Source organism: Rhipicephalus sanguineus, chromosome 2, assembly GCF_013339695.2.
Source record: "Rhipicephalus sanguineus isolate Rsan-2018 chromosome 2, BIME_Rsan_1.4, whole genome shotgun sequence".
NCBI lineage: Eukaryota > Metazoa > Arthropoda > Arachnida > Ixodida > Ixodidae > Rhipicephalus > Rhipicephalus sanguineus.
Window position 1 is genome coordinate 139,730,698 of NC_051177.1, and position 18,293 is coordinate 139,748,990.

Genomic DNA, 18,293 nt, shown 5'->3' on the forward strand with positions numbered 1-18,293 from the left:
CCAAAATGGTGGCCAGTTCCTCCTCCTGCCGTCGAACTTCAATAGTTCCAACTAAGGAAGCTTCATTTTTTAATTTCGAACGGCTGGGGCCTCCTGGGTCGCCGGTTCCCTTTGGACACATTTCCTTCGATATTCAAGTCGCCCGACGTACATCGCTAGCTTATTGCTGTATTCTAGAACAGTTTCGAATTGCGCTTCTGCGTCTTCTTCTCTAAGGTGAGGCTCTGTCGCAGCGTCTGCGTCTTTGAGTTGCCGCTCGGCTAATCGCAGATGTTCTGTGAGAACACTCACCCCTTCGACGTCGACGGCAGAAGTGCTGTTCAAGATCTTGTCTGCATCATTGGTGAAGCGCGTCACTTGCGACCTGATCACTTCTTTTTTTTTTAAGGATCTCCATAGCTGTCCGAGGGATTGTTGTCTGATGAATCGTTGCCAGGAACGGTTGATGCTGTTCGATGGGTGTTTAGTCCATTCTCGGGTTTCGACACCAGCTTATGCCGCATAAAAACAGTCGTTGAATGTCTTCAATAATGGAAACTGTTTAATAAGAAAAAAAAAAACGCTCTAAAACTGTTTCGGCGAGGAATATAAAGAGGCTGGGCAGCGTTAAAGAGAAAAACCCAGCCTGTCGTTTTAGTCCTCTGATTGCAACTGGGCTTGTACATCTTCGCTCTCATGTTCGCACCCCCAAGAGGGGAGCCCCTCTCTCCCGCTCCTCTCCCCTGAGTCGCCGCCCCTCAGTGCCATAAATCTGCCGTGCAACACATTCGTTAGTTACGGAGCACTACTCCGGTGTTGCTGCAGTTGTCGCCTCTCGTGACCTTGAAGGAAAAAGTGGTGACCACGGAGGGAAGAAAGAAGAGGGAGGCAGGGAAATGCAAATTTACATCTATGACATTGATAGCAATTTGTTATACTTAACATTTTGCATGAGATAGTTTTTAAGGACTTAAATATTCTTGCGTATTTAAACGAAATATTTTTCAATTAACAACTGCACATAAAATCAGAGAGCATTTCTCTCTTACACATTTTATTAGAATTTGGGGGCATCAAAGTAGGGAAGAAAGCTAGCACACTACAGGGTGATGCACATCACATCATCCTTCGAAGCTTGAGGTGCTTTGATTTTTCTCTTGCAGAACTTCTCTGTTTGTTTAGAGATTTCGTGAAGAAGTGAAGCCGTGCGAGCACGAAAAACTTGGTTATGTTGCTTGTTAAATCTTGCTTGTGTGAGCCGCACCTTACGGATGGTACCGTCTGCATTGAGTTAAGAAGTTCATTTATAGTGTTCCTTTAGAGCTTATTTCTACTGAACCACAATGTGAGTGCGCCCTCTAGAGCCTCCACAAATGAAAACAGTTCAGGTGACGTGCACAAGAGCCCTCCAGCATCACAGAATGCTGTGAATGACGCAAGATCCTTATCTGCGTTGTCAAGGGATGTGAGCAGCTGCTCAAAACAGTCCCAGCATTTCATTGCCATAACTTTCCTTCGTTCCACATAGCCGGCCAAATTGTTGTTCACGTTCGTTGAAAATGAAAGACTGATGCGTCCGTTCGGTAACAAAAATAACAGTTTAATTAGAACAAGAAAAACGCGGCGCGAGTACACAATGAGTTCAATACTTGTCGGCACGGAAAGCGATTTGCGACTGGCCCGTCACTGCGTCGTCTTCGTCCTGCCTTCTCCCCCGGTGGTCACAGCGCTGTCCGGTGCCCTCGTTCTCTTTACCTGCAGCTGCCCTGCAGTGTCAGGTTACAGCCAGGGGGGCGCGTTCCGAGCTCGCCCGAAAGGCCGTAAAAGGGACCTTTTTCTCCGGGCTGGGGACCGTATACAAACATTCTGCCCTCTTCTGCCTCTTCTCGGAATTTCGTTTTCAACACAAATAGTTCACCAGTCTTGCACCACTTACTTGCACTGGATACACATGGTCAGAAAGGAGAGTTGATGACTGCAGTACACTTGAAGCTTCATCCAGGTTTCGAGTGTCCAGTAAATTATCGGCATGGTTGGCCAATTCATCAGTTCCAACTAATGACATAAGTGTGCCACCTGCACAGTTGCCCGTTTCTGGTGCTTTGACCAAATAGTAAAAGCTAAGGGTATACACGGCAGTAAGTAACTGGGTCGACGGATGATCAGTGCCCCCGAATAACTGGCGAATTATTCCTAATAGCTTTTCGATTGGATCTTGGCTGAGGCGTAAAGTCAACAAATATTTGTACTGCACCTCCTCTGACAGGTATGTTGAAAGTTCCAAAGTGTCTCGCAGAGTTACTCTTAGACTTTCTGCAGTGCTAGCAGACAAATAGCCTGCCTTTGTATGTCCGGTGCAGGCTTCCCAACGATCTAAGTACGCTAGAGCACCTCGCAGTACTCTTTCCTGTTCAGAATTTTTTCTTAGTGCCGTTGAAGGCACTCTTGATGTCATTACGACAATTAGCTTTTTCATGAAGCGAACTTTATGTTCTGTCGCTTCTCTGAGCATGACTTTGAGATTGCTTCTTTGTACAAGAAAAGCCTGCTTGTAACCTCAAGGCTGAAAAGATGAACTGCATAATTTCATTTTTTTCAAAATTGTTGGGGTTCAAGTGCACTTCTATAATGTTTGGCATAGCTTTCAACGTTGTAGCACACTTGTCTAAGTTGTGAGCTATCCTGATTGGCCGAACGTCAACATGCCTATCTTTATTTTATAGCCATTTTTGATAAAGCCATTCCTGACGCACTTTACAAGATGTGGAAAGTCAGACACACACACAAGAAACGTCGCCTCTTGATGTTAGTTGGATGAGGTGCTGAAGGCTTGATAGCCGATGCCGAGCCAGATATGCCAAATCGATGCCACATTGCACGGTTCTAAGATGATCCAGCCGATGTCACATAGTCTACCCTACAACATTCTCTGCCAGGGCAACTGCTTCTAAAATGATTTTGGAAAGCAGTGGGGCTTTCACATTGCCTCTAGACGCAAATACCTCCAAGATTTGGTGCTATGAAGCTGACAAAGGTTGAAACATTATCACAAGACCATGATCACGTGGAACACTTTTGTCAGCTTCGGGAGTGAAAGAACCAAGGTCCACAAATTCATCAACTTTTCCGCTTTCCCACTGAACACCAAAGTTTTCTGCAAGTTTCATTTCGTCAATGATCAGTCCACCATGACGTTCAAAGTCTCCCATATTAGCAGTCTTAGAAATGCCTGAGAAGACACATTTGTTAAAACTAAAGCATGTGTCGTACTTCTTCATGAATGCTCTGAGGCATGTAGAACTGGGCAGCACAAGAATTTTCTCCCTACGCACATTCTCATAAAGTCGCGGGCTCTTCATGTGCATAATGACACACTCCAACATCCACTCTGGGCTGTAACGCATGCCATTTAGGGACTTGCACCTTGCAGCTTCAAAACACTGCAATATCTCATTTTTCTGTTTCGATGGGAGCTTGTCTATTTTGCTCAGGAGTGTGGCTTCTTGAATTTCTTCATTCTCTAATTTTATTTGTGGAATGGTCTGATCGAGAGTCTTCACCGTGTTTCTAAGGCGGCGTACTGTTTGAGTTTTAGCTTTAAGCTTTGTCGCATGGGTCAGTTTGCCTGCTGCTTTCTTCCGGTATCTCTGATTGACAAGGAGCTTCCTCAAGTACTTGCAACTTATGCAGCTCCTTTCATCTTTACTTGAGGTGCCTTTACACATGTTATAGTAGAGCATCCCATTCCATACCTTCAAGTTCTGACCAGATGATGCAGAAGGAAACTCGCACAACAAGCTTGCCCCTGAACACACTGGCATGGCGTCAACAGCCTCTAGAAGAGAAGCTGGTTCACATGGCCCGTTCATCGAAATCTTCACAACACGCACAAATACTTCGTGTGTTATGGCACTTCCACTGGCACAAAAAGTAACATGTTTCTCTGCGTGTAGAAGGTTCATGTCCAAGCTAAGCGTCCACAAGCTGTAGGCGACATTTAGCGGTTCCTCACTAAATACGTGCCTCCCCCCCCCCCGAACTGAAGGAAGTGGAACGTTTTTGTAGTTGTAAACGGGTGCAGTTGGAAGGTCGGGTGGCTCTGATTCATTCTGCGGCTTCTCTTGCGGCTCCCGGTCGAAGTCCTTTCGACATCTTTTCTGAGGAATCACAAGCGGCGGTCGTGATCTCTCCGTGGGGTTTCTTTCTTGCGCCACACGTTTCGAAAGGTATAAAGGCGCATTTGGTAAGATCGTTCGGAAGGCATGTGGCATAAGTACAGGCCTAGCTCTGTCCAAACGCACTACCCCATCGTTTTATTTCATTTCATTTATTAATACCCTCAAGGCCGAAGGCATTACAGAGGGGAGGGAGTAAAAAAAAAACAAGTAAAAGCAAACAAGAAACGCAGCAAACAGTAAGTAAAAATACAAGCCCTTCGGCTCCTATTTATATAGTGTTCGCTAATGTTGTTTTAAACAGTTGATGGTCTTCAATGGCGGCGATGCTTCCGGGAAGGCAGTTAATAACATGCTCGAAGTGGTGGGAGATGAACTGCTGATCAAAGTGAAGCTCGCAAATGGCAGCGTTCTTTTCCAAAGGCTTGTCTGCTCTTGGTATGTTACTCTGCCACTGCTGGAACAAATGGTCGTCTTTCGGGACTCCAAACAATGAAAGCTTCTGCTTGCACGATTTGTACCCAGTTGAGCATCTGGGCACAAAACAGTGGCTCTGATATTTGCTCTTGGTATCCACTCCGCAAACGACATAACGTAAACACGACAAGGCTGTCCGACCAGCAAACGCAGCACGAAAAAACACTTGAAACAGGCAAAAGAAACACGTTCGACCGACGAGTTGCAGTGTTAAAGGGGCCCTGCAACACTTTTCCAAGTAGCCATGGAATGGCTTCACTAAAGGAGCTTATTGCCTCATGAATCGATTGCCGCAAAAAATTTTAGAATCCGTCCAGTACGAGCGGAGTTACAAAGATTTGTCACATTCTATAATTGCTTTCTCTCTTCTCACGTCCCGACGAAAGCGCTGGAAGCTAAGCAGGGAGGGGATGGCATGGGGGAAGAACCCAGTGACAAAAATGGCATGCTATGGATGTCCTTAGGATATCCCCGACGGGATTTCGGATATCCGCTGCATATCCGAAACGACTCTGGTGGACATCCCTCGCAAGTCATTTTGGCCGCATTTTCCTGATTCCAAGGTCATCCCTAGCAAGTCCCGAAGAACACACTGTGGTCATGACAGGGAGATCAAGGGATGTCTTTTATTCAGGGTGTTTTCTAAAAGCAGTCTTCATTAGACTTTCTTAGGCTCTGAAATTGGTAGTATGCACTTAAATTGCTAAAATTAGACTAAACTACACACAAATATTTGTGATGAAGTGCATTTCTGACTAGAAGCACTCCAATTAGCACCTGAAAGCATAGAAAACCTTGTGCATGCTTTAAGCTGCTGAAGATCTGGCAATTTTGTTAAACGAAATTCGATAGACTGCAACATAATAATACCTAAACGTCCGCTTGTGCTAGAGAAACTCTAAGCCAAGTATATTGCAAACAAACCTTTTTATTTAAAACCAACGTTGTTCAAAAGAACACGTACATTGCACTGTGTCAAGACGTTGCACACCTTGCTCATTGGAGTAAGAAAGAACTGATTGAAAAAATAGCTTTTTCCTCAGGTTAAAATAAAAGATATAAGAGCAAGACATGTGCCATATGAAGGCTTTCCTTCTACCTGCACAAAACTTTCATAAAAGTCAAATCGGCACATTCACATTAGCATTTCCACAAGCTTACCTTCACAAAGTATCTTAGTTAACTCAACTTTTAATTACACTAACGACAACATTTGCTGTCCTAAACTTGCTTGGCATAGTACGGTCTGAAACAACTGCTGATACGAAACACTGCCATGCTTTACCAGGCGCATGTTTGCACAAATGCCTTTGTGCTTTCGCTTGGCACCTTTGTGCTGAAATCTATGAGCAAATAAACTAAATTTAGTTGTTTCACACTAACAAACCTGACGAAAGAGGCTCTCAGGGGGTTAAGGCGCTTTCAATAGATACACAGTAGGCACTCTGGTCACTGATGTCCAGTTATGGCAGCACAAATAAAAGGTGGGGCCACAGACAAATACCAGGCGCTTCTTTCCTTCTCAGCTTCAGTAAGCCTGTCAAGACAAAACTCGAAACAATAACAAGAATGAAACTTGAAAGTTTCACTCTTATACACGAAACTTGAAGACAGCATAGATATGACCACTGCATGTCTCTTCATGTCACAAAAAGTGAGAGCAATATGGATGAGACAGTGTGCTGTACAAAAAGAAAACAAAAAGTCACATATATAAGCTAAAATTGAAATCTAAAAAAATATGTATCGGCATGTACAGCAGAGGACACAAATGTAAGAGCGTAAATGTAAAAACACACAAACGTAAAAAGAACATGTGATATTATATAACTTGCCTCTTGTACCTGTCCTGCTTGGACCGATTCTTGGTCTGCAGTATTCAATAAATAAATAAAATAAATAAATATATCGACAGTACATGACATGCACGCCTTTAGCGAGTGTCGCACTCAGTCGGGTCGTGTCCATCTAAAGCTTCAATGTCTTGTTGATGCCTTGGAGGTGACCTGTTAAAATAAGAGTTTACCTTTAAGCAAGTACACGAGCGCCAACAAAAAAAAAGCTACCATAAAATGCTGTTTTCCAGCTACATGCATGCCATTCACAGGAAGGTGGTCAGAGAAAGCAAAAATTGTTGAAAGTAACCTGGTCGTCACTATTATACACGCAGAAAGCCAAGATCTCTACACAACAACATATTCCCACATGGTGCATTGGCACAGATGGCTAAAACTACCCAGGGGGTCAAAATTAATATAGAGCCCTCCACTATGGCGCATAATTAATTATGGTTTTGTAAGTAAAACTCCACAATATATGTTCTTCAACAAATCGTGATCAGCAGTAGGTAATGTGGCTCCAGACAGTAGGTTGTCAATCTCGCAACGAAATCAGCCATGCCACACTTAGGTAATGAAAAGACTTTTTTTTCCAGAGAAGTTTATGTCGATTCGACGAAATGGTTCATTACGCTGAGAAAAGAAGTTTTGACATATTTGTTTGGAACAGTGAAATTTAACAGCACAATGTAAATAAGTAATACCTTGTTAATTCGACCCCCACTAGTTGCTAATTTGGAAGATCAACAAATTATAACCATGCCATTTGGGGCTGGTCAGTGTACACATTATTTTATACTGACATGCCCTCGCTAGTTTGGATGGATACAGATGAGCTTTTATTGAAAAAACTGCAGCACACCGTGAACAAGCAAGAGATGCTGGTATATAAGTCAAGATAGAAGCAACGACAGGCACGTTTTGCTTAGTTTATCCTTTTTCTTTTTTTGCTTTCACAATGTGTGTGCTATGTGTCTGGTGGACTTTGCCTGGTGTGTTGGAAGCATACACTTGGACGGGGAATGGAGCACAGGCGGTTTAGAAGCAGCTTCTGCTAAACTTTCACCTCGGACGCGGCCCGTGAAATAGTAGACGATGCCGAAAACAAAAATATAGAAGCGTGAAAGTAAAGCCCAGATTACTCGTAAATTGTGACCTGCATTGGTGCCTCCTATTTAGCACTGTTGGATTAAAAGGGCATTTGCAGAACCTGCAACCACACAATATTATGATAGCCGATGGCACTGGCCCTTTGTTCAGAGATAGAGGAAGCATGCTCAATCTAGACCCTAAAGGTCAGGCACAGGCTTTTTTTTACAACAGACTATGCAAGTAGTTTCTTAGGGGCAAAAGTAGGGGTTAGGTTTATTATGCTGGTTCATAATGCAAGCAAATACAGAGTTTCATTAAGTCGTAAGGTTACGGGATTATGAGCCCTTTATTTACCAGTCCTCATATAAACACAAGAGGAACATTTTCACTCAGACATGTAAAAGCTTTGTTTTTGCATAGCAATGTCAAGTTCGCTGCAAGTAGTTTTCACTTCTGAAAGTGCATTGACGTTACAGTGGTAGCGTTGTGGCTGAAACTGCAGACATGCAACAATTGCAGCCTCCTCTAATTAAACAGTACTGGTAGGCTAAAGAAACAAAATATTCCTGCTATTGTGTAGTTCACTTTACCAGGATATTACGACTCTGCACTTCCAATTCACAAATCAGAAAGACCCACCGTCATACTTTAACCAGCACTTGATTTTCAATACATACATTGACAGCACATGATTTTGTTAATATTTTTTTGTGGGATCGATACAGTGACCAGTTAAAAATGACAAGGGTATTGGAATATATAAAGTAGACAATCTCAAAGTAAATAATCTCACTTTTCAGGCACTGACGTCCCTTTTTTCTTCAATAGGCGTTCCTTGGAATGCCCCAGCCACGATTTTATGACTTGTTCAATGTCAGAAGTTGTCCTACCAAGGGACTGTGGGCTGGCAGCAGCGATTTCTGCAATAAGTTTAAGAAGCCCAATAAGAATGGTACAAAAGCAGGGTATCAGTAGCAATAACAAAAAATTACAGAGACACCCTTCCCTTGTTAGTGCTGTAGCTAGTTGGCCACACAAAGCATTTTGTGCTCACTGAAAGGTGGTCACCATGGAAATGCATTACTAAGATTATAAATCTCTAGACAACAGTTCTGGTTTCGTACAATTGTAAGAGGAAACCCATCACATGCCGAAACATTTAACAATGGCACAGGCAATTGCAAAGGGCTAGAACACATTTTTCTGTTGTGCACTGAGCAAAACGAAAACCACAATTCAATATTAGAATCCTGGCATCCTGTAAAGGGGAGATATAGATTAATTTGTACCACATCTTTCTGTGCACGCAAAGGTCAAGTACAACATTTCCCCTGAGCTAAACAGTGAGGCAACCTCTGGGCTTTATGTCAATTGAAGCTGCTCTCTCTCTCTATAAACGACAGAAGGGAGATTGTTGACTGAGGGCTCGTTTTTTTTTTTTTGTTAGTCAACAGTTCTGTTCCATTAAGTGTCTATATACATACATACATGCCTATGCATATATATATATATATATATATATATATAATCTTTTTCTTTTTTTGAGAACCAGTAGACGATCTGTGAATGTTGTGCCTGATGCACTCGCATCATATTTTGCTTGAAATTTTCCACTGCTTTTTCTTAATCGTAAAAAAACAGTGCAAGAACAACGAAAGAACAATGGACGTTTGTCTGAACAACCAACTTGCCCAATTTACTGCCATTGTGAGCTTTCTCTGCAGCTGAAATGTCAATACTATTAATGTGTTGAAAAATATTCTTGTTGTTTGCTTAACTAAAGTTCGTGTACAGCCATCATAATCAGGTCTCAACATTCAGGTGTTGAGCAGCTGAACAAGCTGACCAAACATGTCAGCAACAGTGTAATGGGTGATTGAGAGACTCGCTTGAAGAAATAAAGTAATGCAGAAAAAAAAATCATACCAAGCAGGATTTGGCAGCATGCTGTCTTACTGAAGTGTAACTTTCCTTTGGCACCTTGCCAACTGTAGTTTGTAGCCACCTCATCCTAGAGCATGTCTCTTATTATTCTCTTGAGCGTGTCTGGCAAGCTTATCCCACCAAATTTTTTCCAACGCGCTTTCTGTAAAGGCAAGAAAACAGGACACTTGCACACATAGGTGACATGCGAATACATAAATTGATCCAGCAAAAAATTTACACAAATGCATTTCAGAGTTAAAAATTTTTAGATGAATAACATACACATGGCTACTTGGCTCTTGGTAAAGATAAAGTGTTGTTCTTCCTTAACAGCTCATATTTAGCATCTACTGTATATATGGTGCAAAGCTGGTAGACACAACAAAGCGAGGCCACGTGTGAGCAAAGAAATTACAGAGGTGGTCGCACTGTTCACGCATTTCACTGAGGCAGCTTCTTTCACTGTGCAGAGATAGGGCATTTACTTTAGTTCTGTGTCGAAAATTGGAATTTCGGATATTGGGCATTATGCTGTCCCATCTAAATAACTGTTTAAATAGTAAATTAAGCAAAATAATACAATTATTAAATTATTATTATTTATTAAATTAATTTAGACATCAATTACTCTTCATTGAAAAGTGTGAGCAAAGATTTTAAAAAATTTTTTGGACTACCATAATCATGCATCTCAACATGTAAAAAACTAGTTGCTAACATTGAAAAGAATTAATTTGGGATTTAATAGGTTAAAAAGCATTTCACAACACTGCTTTGTGAAACACACTGATGAAATAACATTGCCCATTAGTGAGTTGCTCATTATCAGCAAACATAAGCCTAGTTTTGCTAAGTGCCGAGGCTTTGATACAGCTAAAGAAGTGAAATAGAGACAAGTGACAGCACCTGTTTTAGATTCTAGTGTCGTAGCGTATTGCACTGCCTGGTCGAGGCCTGTTACGTAAAGTGAATGAGACATGAGGAGGAGGGGAGATTGAGGAGTGGAAAAGACGCTATTTTCACAGCCCTAGTTGGGAGCACAGCTCAGCGCCTTGAACGAGACATGACGGTTCTACCATGAAAGCATTTCTACACTCTTTTCAGGGTCGGTCTGTATTGTCTCATGCACTTTAGGTAACAGGCCTCAACCAGGCACTGCAATGCACTACGACACTAGAATCTAAGACAGGTGCTGTCACTTGTCTCTATTTCACTTCTCCAGCTGTATCAAAGCCTCAGATATCAGCAAAAGGGGGCTTATGTTTGCTAATGATGTGCAACTCGCTACTGAATTGTGTTATTTCATCAGTGTACTTAAGCAGTGATGGACATAATTTTTCACTTTTGGGAGCAGAAAAACTACCACCTTCGAGCAGCTATAGGGGATATTCAATATGTACAGCGCCATATGTTGAAAAGTCGATAAGCTCGATCCGCCATGTTTTGTTGGGCGCGAAAACTAAACCAGTTGCATATCGCAGCCTTTCAGGTGCTAGCTGCTGGTTTCTTTACATTCGTTCTGCGATGACTTCCCATGCTTCGTGCGCTTTTCAGGCAACCAGGGGGCCCTGACAATGGCGGGAAAGAGGTAACATAATTTTAATCGAATTTATCAGTTACCTGAACGAAGAAAAAGAAAGTGCTGACGCGAACTTGTTTCGTCAACAAGATCGGCACTGTGCTTTGGTTCGGAAATGACCGGCGCACGTTAAAGCGCTTTCCAACCTGAGTTCTTATTTCCCCGTGCAGTTTAGTTGTTTGCCTGCAACATAAGCTAGACTTGCAGAACAATATTACGATATACGCATTTATAACAGACGGCTGACGTCGCACATGCGCGAGAGAGCATGATTGATCAACATTAGCTTGTTGGTGTTGCAGATAGACGGAAGCATGGAGGAAGGAAAAATAAGGAGAGGCCCTGACGTCACATTCGTGAAGCCTCCACATCGCAAACACCTGCATCGCCTCCTAGCGAAGGAGCCTCGAAACATTTCGCGACTTCCGCCGGGTCATTTGCAAGCGCATGCGCGATTTGAGCCTTTTTTTTTTTTTCGCCATGCAAGCGGCGCCGCGGCGCAGTCGATTCACGCATGTTGCTCCTTGTGTCACGGCCGGGCTAGACCGCACGCGCGCGCTCGGTGTTCTTTAGGAAAGCTACGCAATGCCCAGCTGTTGCGTATGGTTTCGTATGCCCGGTGCAAACCGCGTGCACTGCGGAAAGTACCGGGTGTCACTTTTCATGTTTACGTACACGTTCGCTTCATTGCTGATCACTAATGCATGGTATTTGCATGCGAACCTCTCGGATGTGCGCTCTGTTGCTTCTTACTCATTGTGTCAACTCAGAACACACGTGAACTTTTGTATTTGGCGTCTGACGCGCCGTACATAACATGCGCCGAAGGCATCGTACGTTTTTAGAGGCTGTGTCGTTCAACGAAAGGGCAATAAACTTATGTTGTTGTTATCGGACTACGTGATGTATGTATTATGCGTTGTGCGCTCGCTGCGTGCTTGTTGTTGTGTGCGTACTGGAATTACAAACTTTACGTGCACGATCGCGTATACAATACAGCGGTGTCCTCTTTTCGACGTGAAGTTACGTCAATTATAGGTTGGCGTTGCGTCGAATAGCTACTACGCTCACTCCATATACACGAACCAAGAACCGCTAATCCGGCAACAGATCGGGAAATCGGGCTACGAGAAAGGGAAGGCCTAACGCCCAGCAAAACGCGTAAGTCACTGCTAGGTGAGCTCGAATACGATGATGCAGGGGCTGAACGTTTTTGATCAGGGCACGTACCGGTATTCTGTACTGTTGCACAAAAACGCTCCACGAAGAATTTCAGCACGCAGCGCTCGGGCCTGCCACGCACGAACAGCCTGGTAAACGTCTGCTTGCAATATTTTACTGCGTGCGAACCGCACAATACGCGCACCGCGGAGAGCACGCCGCGGGGCGTCTGCTGTTTTATTTGCCCCATAAATCTTGACGTCACTTCCGCCACACTTTTCGCAATGCATTGAAATACGATAGGGCCTCTCCTTAGTATTCCTTTCTCCATGGACGGAAGCAATGATTTACGTATATAAACGTGTGTAAGCAGTGCCACAGACGCTTCTTCGCACGTCCGTGGAAAATCAGTGCCGCCACACGAGACTCGATCGGCGCAAGGATCCCAACACGCATCTCTTTGCAAGCAAGGCAGTGCGCGCGGAAGTACATAGTCTGCATGCCGCGTCTCCCCATCCCTCCCCATTTATTTTTATTTTTCTTTCTTCAGTCAGCGTGCGCTGCGAACGCGGAGCTAACAGAGCCGTACAGTATAGGTGGAGCTGTTCGTCCGGTAGATCTAGAGTTACTGTATATGCTACAGTAACTCTAGGTAGATCCCTCGTCTCTCCGCTGATCGCGGGCCCAAGCCGCCGGGGATGCGAAAGCAAAGAGCGTAATATTTTAAAAAGATAGGTCGATGAACGCACACGTATAGCGTTAAAAAAAAACAAAAAAAAAGGCAATACTAAATCCGCGCGATAGATTACGACCACAAGACATTATAAGCAACCATGGTGTGCAGTAAAAGAGCATTACTCGGGCCGCTGTCTTTCTATACAGACGAAACATGCTATCAGTATTTTTGTTTAGTTTGCGGCGCACCGCCCATGCACATGTCCATGCCTTGTTTATTAAAAAAAAAAAAACTATGACGCACGGTATTACGAAGGGTGTAAGGATATCTGTGGCTAAAGAAATGAGCCGAGGAAAGCAGCCCAGCGTTGCGCAGGTCGCGGGTGGTGTCGATATGTGACGAGTGTTTATGACGCGTGTATACATAATCGCAGTGGGAAATACAGTGGAGATGTATTGCAGTGTAAGCTTACCTTAGAAGTCACATCTCCTCTGCAACGACCACTTTTCTTGGACGCCTACCTCTGATCGGAAGCGCACGCCACTATAGAACAGCAGTTCGACTTTACGAAGTGGTGCGCTTCTTGCAGCTACGGATGAGTTTTTAAGCGCGCAGATCTCCGATATTGCGTTCTCGTCGATTTCTGGCAGCACAGTGAGATCCTTAGATCATACGACTCTAGGTGTCGAAGAAAACGGCCGCATTTTCTCGGCCCGAAAGCTCCACAAACGACTGCTGCTCAACCTCTCCGTGGCCTTTCCTTACGCATATGGAGTCGCTAGCAGACGATTCCGCGACGGCGCCCAACAAAAAATGGCGGAAGCGCCCAGTGTTACCGGAACACCAAGCATTATGAATATCCCCTATTGGTGTTTTAGCAGCAGATAGCACAATGTTTCATACAACTCCTGGAGTTCAAAAGCATCGCTGAAGTGTCTCATAAATACAATATTTATTATGAAAGACATTTCACAGACATTCAACGTAATTTTCAAAGAACAATCAATTAAAAAGATGGGTGCTTATCGAATGCACCGTAAAATAAGCTATATAGTATTTAAAATACCATACTTGTGGCAGAAATGAGACCAGACCAATTAAGCTGAGTTACTACATTATGGAAGTAACCACAGTCACATTTAACTGTTGCCAAAGCAGCAGTTTACAAGTGTTATGACAGCGAAGCAATCTTGGTCATTTTCACAATACACCGAAATAGCCTGCATGTCGAGTTTAAAAAAAAAAACGGCAGCCAAATGAGCTATGTGCTTAATATGCCAGTTCTTGTTGCATAAATGAAATTCGAGCTGATAAAGCTGCCTGCTAGCATCGTAGGGCGATAGTATACAGATTGTTTCTGATTTCTTTAGGGTTTAGTAGATGGTCACCACACGGTTAGAGTTCCTCGTCCTCATTTTCTCTGTGCCACTTCGGAGCAGTTACTAACAAAAATCAGTTTGGAGCAACATTGCTCTTACAAAGGTGCAAAATTGGAAAGACTGCAAATCCATTGAGAAAAGAAAGCTTTACACATTTGTTCTGCACTTCAGAGAGTGGCCAGACTTTGACGGGCCTGATACATAAAAAAATACCAAGAATTAATGACTGGCAAGGGCGCTCAAAAAAGTCTTGCATGTGCAAGAACTTGTGGCCTAAAAGCAGGGCATCTCCACTAGTGTGACTATGGATGATATTCACAATCTATACAACTGTGCCATCTGAAAGAACACAAGTTCTATCGGAGTTATGAGATTGGAACAAGACTGGCCGCTTTTCTTTCTCGAGGTGGAATGTCTCTCTCTCTCTCCATTCGATTGCAAAGTTGTTCGAGTGCTTTTCCAGGTTTTCGAGTTGACCTTTTCAGTCTCTGCATAAAGTTCTCAAAAGGAAAACCACTCCACCCGTCCAAGTGACCCAAATTTCTGACCTCCTCAGCCAGATGAATGAGGTTGTGAATGTTGTGCGACACACATTCAGCACCACACACATCTTTGTAAGTCTGAACAAAATGGTGCAGCAGCTTTTCGGCATAATCAGTGAACTCAAGACACAAAGCAGGGGAAGTCAAAATGCGGATAGCACAGTGCAAAACCATGAAGTTTTCATATAGGTCTTCTCGAATAAGACTTCGAAAAATGACAGGCCCCGTATAGAGCAAGAGCAAACAAAATTTGGTTGCCTTCCACTGGTCGACATCATTAAGTGATCGAGGCTTTCGATTAAACTCGCAAGGAATATATGCTTGCAAGGCTTTATTTCTCGTGCACAAACAATATTTGATCCTGCAGCCCATGCGGCATGATTTAGGCCCACAGAACCACAGTCTCAGAAGTTTGTGCGTGGCCCCTATTCACACCAAGTGCATATAGTCCAAGGGTATCACCAAATCATGAGGCAGGTCTTCAAGTACTGTTCTGCCCATGTGATGGGCTTCATCAACTTTGTTTCTAAAGCTTGCATTGGTTCTTGGTGCCGCATCGAGTTCAGGAAAGCACATTCTACCTTTCAAAAAGCTTCTTTTCGTGATGCACTTTGTGCAGCTACTGCAACCAGAATGTCCTTTAACAGAAAGTACGGACGCTTGCGCAGGAGCGTCCTCAACGAGCGCGACCAGCTGCACTCCTACAACCTTTCCTTCAAGAAAAACACCTCCCTCCAGCACTTCATTTAATTCCTCAACAAACTCGCTCAAAAACTCATTCCCATCCCGAGGATTCGAGTGTCCAAAGTAGACGCCAATAGGAAAAACTTCACTGAACTGAATGTTTTTGACGCGGCAAAGTATAAGCCAAAACTGTGCCTTAGGGCTTTTGGCTGGTTGTAAGCCATAGACGTTGAAAATTAGCTCGAGGACTTCGGGGAGGCACCTTCCTTGTTACAAACGTGCTTAAGCCCAGAAGTAAGTCCAAGATGCCGGTGGTGCCCACTTCCCATCTGCGAAACACCTTCACAAACCCTTGGCGTCCTCATGAGGGTGGCTGCGCATTTAGACAGGTCCGACATGCCAGGCGACTTTCTCAAAAGCTGTAAAAGGTCCGACAGGCAACGATGCGTAACGTTGTGCTGAACTACCCAGGCGCGCAGGCCATCTTTTAAGTCAAAGATGGCATCTTCATGATCTACGTCAAACAGCAGCTCTGAAACCTTACTACCGTCTCGCTGAACGTGGGCACTGCTCTCAACATGAATATCCTTGCACGTAGGAGCTGGCCCACAAGGCGTCGACGCAGCGGTGGATGCTTGGGCTGGAGAATCCAGAGAATCGAGCACGGGCTCTTCATTATCAGAGCTGTGACTTTCTTCGCAGCTTTCTGACGAGAAATTCCCTACAACAGCCGAAGAGGCGCCCGCGGAGAATGACGATATCGCGAGGCTGGCTTCGACACCTTCTCAAACATGGTGCCGAAACGAACGGGCCGACGAAACACCTGCAAGTATCCCGTTTTTGCGCATGGAAAATGCTGTACCGCAAGTTCGAAGACTATCACCTTACCTCTGTTGCCACTTTCAGAGGCTGCCAAATTCTCGGGGTCCGTAGTACCGCTAGGGTGTATTAGAAGCTCTAGTACACTCTAGTACCGCTGCACAGTCGCTGTCCATCCGAGTTCAGAAAATGAAGGTGGCCGAAATCACGCGCGCATAGTCGGAATAGCGTGTTTACAAGAAAATTCGACGACGCAAACCACCGTGAAGAAAAGGCAAAAGGAAAGAGCTTACTAGTCGCGCTTATTGCCCATGCTACTTGCCGCGCAAGGCACCTGGCTTACCACATCAATAATGGATTGGTCCCTCTTGAAGTGCAAGCTTTGTGTGAATGTGTCAAACCGTCGGTCGGACACGCGAAGAGGATTTTCCGAGTTTGGAAGTCGGAAATGACGCTCTTTCCTTTCGCCTTTTCTTCTCGGCGGTTTGCGTCGTCAAATTTTCTTGTAAACATGCACCAACTAGCCCAACAACAAGTTTTACTAAGGAATTGGGCGCGAGGCCCACCGCTGGAGACACGGGCGCTGCAATCGCTGTTACGTGCAGGGTTGGATCACGTGATCTGACCTCGCTCTGGCGAAGAGAAGCGGACGGTTGAATGCGCTGCTTTTTACCGCGATTTCGCGACGTTTTTCCTTTTGAACAGCGTTGTTTTGCTCTCACTTTATGCCTGTGGACCCCTAGAGGTTACGCAATGCGGAAAAGTACATTAAGTACTTTTCCGCATTCCGCAAAAGTACTTTTCTGCTCCGTGCCACAGTGCGCTACGTGCATGAATGATGATGAATCAACTTTTATTAGGCCCAACTGTGTTGGTAGTGCACGCTGGCACCAGACGGGGCGGTTCCCTAGTTTCGGGACCCGTATGTATCCAGCAGCTCCTGGCCCCTGTCCGTCAGTGCAAGCTGAGTCGGTAGGGCGGGGCTGGATAACAAGGTCTCCCATCGCTCAAAGGGTTGGGGATTGGGGGTGTTGGGGGGAAGGGAAGGAGGGGGGTTCTTGAGTTCTGTGCACTTTGTCAAGATCTGCGGCAGGGTGCCATTCTCTCTCTTGCAAAACGGACAGAGCGTGTCGTGTTCTGCAGGGTACATGCGGTTCATCAGTACGGGATGCGCAAGCGATCCCGCCTACGCTCGACGAAGTATCGTCTGTTGTTGCCTGGTCAGTTTGGGGTGCAGTTCTGGCAGTTTGCACCTTTCCTCTCGGTACATCCGGGCAATGTCCCGAAAGCTGGTGACCGGGTGTGGTAGCTCTTCCTCGGTCATGCTCGGCCTGGATTGACATTTCTCAGGCATGATAGTCGGCAATGGTGTTGCCTGCTACCTGCGAGTGAGCCGAGACCCACACGAGCTCTACGGCTCTTCCCAGAGGCTTGCACTTAGATAGAATGGCTCGGGCCATGAATGAGATTACCCCCCTGCGGAAGCTTCCGTGGGCTGTCTTTGAGTTGGTGACCACGACGTCCACGCTCGGCTGTGCGAGTGCGAGGGCCACGGCCGCTTCTCGGCAACTGCGGGGTCTGTTGTCCTCAGGGACGCGCTGACGATCAGCCTGTCTTTGGTCGTAACCACCACCACGGCCGCACGGTCACTGTGTTTTCGCAGCCAGGCGTCCGCGTATAGGACCCTGGGGTTCTCTTCCAGCTTCCGGGCCATGGCTTTGGCCCGCGCGGTGCGTCTCTCGTCGTCCTTGCCCGGCGTCATGTTCCGGGGAAGGCGTTTGGTTTGAATGGTCGTCTTCCAGTCTTCCGAAAGGGCCGCCTTGATGGGTACTGGCTCGATCTGCCATCTTATCTTGCGTAGGACGGCTCGTCCGTGCTCCGTGTGACTGAGCCGGATTCTCTGATTAGAGAGGTGGGCTCCTCTACCGTGTTGTGGGCGCCCATGTCAGCAGTCTTTGCGTGGACG

The 18,293-nt window shown here is 45.1% G+C and overlaps 1 long non-coding RNA gene across 1 annotated transcript; it reads right to left on the bottom strand.

The window, feature by feature from the left end:
* Window positions 1–5,592: 5,592 nt before the first annotated feature.
* LOC119383722 (uncharacterized) lies at window positions 5,593–9,636 on the bottom strand. Its single transcript, XR_005181724.2, has 3 exons — window positions 9,488–9,636; window positions 8,355–8,481; window positions 5,593–6,637 (listed from the first exon to the last, which is right to left on the bottom strand). It is a non-coding gene; the product is annotated as an uncharacterized LOC119383722 (long non-coding RNA).
* Window positions 9,637–18,293: the final 8,657 nt, after the last annotated feature.